Source organism: Bufo bufo, chromosome 1 (genome assembly GCF_905171765.1).
Source record: "Bufo bufo chromosome 1, aBufBuf1.1, whole genome shotgun sequence".
NCBI lineage: Eukaryota > Metazoa > Chordata > Amphibia > Anura > Bufonidae > Bufo > Bufo bufo.
Window position 1 is genome coordinate 708,255,299 of NC_053389.1, and position 2,245 is coordinate 708,257,543.

Consider the following 2,245-nt stretch of genomic DNA (forward strand, 5'->3'; position numbering starts at 1 on the left):
AGTGACCACTGCGCTCCACCCTCACTCCTGGCCCTGCCTACTTGCCTCACGAGTCCTGATGACAGGGGACAACTGGACGGCAGTCCCTAACTTAGTATACGTGCGGGAAGTACAGACAAGACAAATAATGGATAGTGAACGACCGGGTCAAAACCAAGAGGACAACGTAGTACAGAGGGATAAGCAAAGAAAGGTCAGGAGAAGCCGGGGTCATAAATACCAGGAGAGTCGAGAAGTACCAAAGGAGTCTGCAAAGAATAGTCAGGTGGAAGCCGAGGTCAATATACCAGGAAGGATGCGCAGTACAGGAGGAGCAGGCAAAGGATCGTCAGGGAACAGGATCAGGTAAGTACACAGGTATCCAACAACTGCCAGGAACCTAAATTAACATGCAACCTGTGGCCAGCAGGCTGCCTGTATTTATAGTGGGGAGTGAGGGTCATGTGACGTGGCCAGCGTCACATGACCGACAGACCGACCAGTCGAGCACAGAGTGATCAGCTCGGCGCTCAAGGCAGACCTAGGAGCAGGGAGCCTCCCAGCTAGCAAAGCCACCCTGGGAACGAGGTCAAACACAGATCCTCGCTCCCGAAGCTAAGCAGCAGATCTGCGGCTGATGGGAGACCGAGTGTGCCTTCGGCACCCCGTTACCCAGTAACAGTTCTCCCATAAGAGCCTCAAAAATATAATAATATCACTTTTGGTCTCCACAGTATCAGTTTTCTAATAGATACAGACATGCTCTTTCCAAGTCTCTTCATCGCACATATTCAGCTTCCTTTTAATGAAACATTCTGTATGATATGAAGCTCTGCTGTGTGACTGCACACGTCACTGTTTCATCACATTGGGGCATGCTTGTGATGCCCCCATAGGGTACTTTGCAGCTTCCTCATTTGCCTATTGCTTGTCCTGTCCCTGATTAAACCCCAGAATAAAGAAACATTTTTCTTCATTTTTGAATGACCTTCAACTTTTGAATGTATATTTTATGCTTTTATTCCTGGCCCTCAGTATGAGGCATTTTCTTCCCTTCATGTATTTATTCTACAATATGTGATAGACGAATGGATGATTCAACAAAGACAAAAAAGTATTAGAAATAGAGACAATAACATTTTTAGCAAGTAATAATTTACAACACATTGCTTACCCCCTAGCATGCTACAAGCACCAGTTTCATGTACTACCTGGTAGCTTGATGACCAAGCTGGCAGGTTCCTGTGATAGAAGGGCACTGTCCTGGAAAGCACTTGAAAGCACCATATATTTTGTATTCATTCTGCTTCCTTTTTGAGAAGACAGATGTGGTTTACAGTAGAGGAGTTGGTGTGATGTTTGTTTCTTAGTGAGCACTGTGGGATCCCTGTGCAGGCCAATTCAATGGGTATGTTTGCCTACTTCTCTGGCATGAAAGACCTTTAATGCAAATAGAGACAAACTGGTTGTTTTCAGGGAGTTGTTTCAGTCCCAGGATTCAGTCAGAAGAGCAAGGTACTACAACATACATATGCCTGTCTCATCAACATTAACTCCTCAGTTGCAAATGATCCGCCATTTACAGTATGTAATGAAATAGGGGGGCCCATAGAAATGCAAAACAATTTGATAATAAAAAAATGTTGTAAAACTTTAGACTAATGGCAATTTTGCTTTCTCTAAAGAGTCACTAAAATGTAAGATTTTACAATAGCTAGAAATGATAATCTTTGGGTATTGATTTATTTTAAATGAGTTTTGACAAGCTTTGGTATGTAGCTTGACTTCATCATGTGGGATGTGGATTTGTCTAATTTGTATTTTAACTGCATAAACAGAATTACTGTATATTCAAAGATGGATGTAAATGATGAATGTGGAGGAGGTTTGAGGTACAGTCATGGGCGTCCGCAGGAGGGGGCAAGGGAGGGCAAGTGCCCCCCCCCTGGAATCCCCCCCCCCCCCCCTGTCCTCAGGACAGCGATACAGATGACTGTGCTGAGGCAGCGCAGGGAGAGGCGTGTCCCTTTCCCTTCCTCTGATAGGCTGCAGGCACTAGGCCGGCAGCCTATCAGAGGCCCGTTGCAGGCGGCGCGATGACGTCATCACGCCGCCTAAGCCATACAGCACGGGACACAGGCCGGAAGAGGCCTGCATCGCTGCCAAGGAGGTAAGTATAAGTGTTTTTTTTTTTTTTGTGTACAATACTGGTGGATACTGGCACATAATGGGGTCTCTGACTACTGGCACATAATGGGGGTCTCTG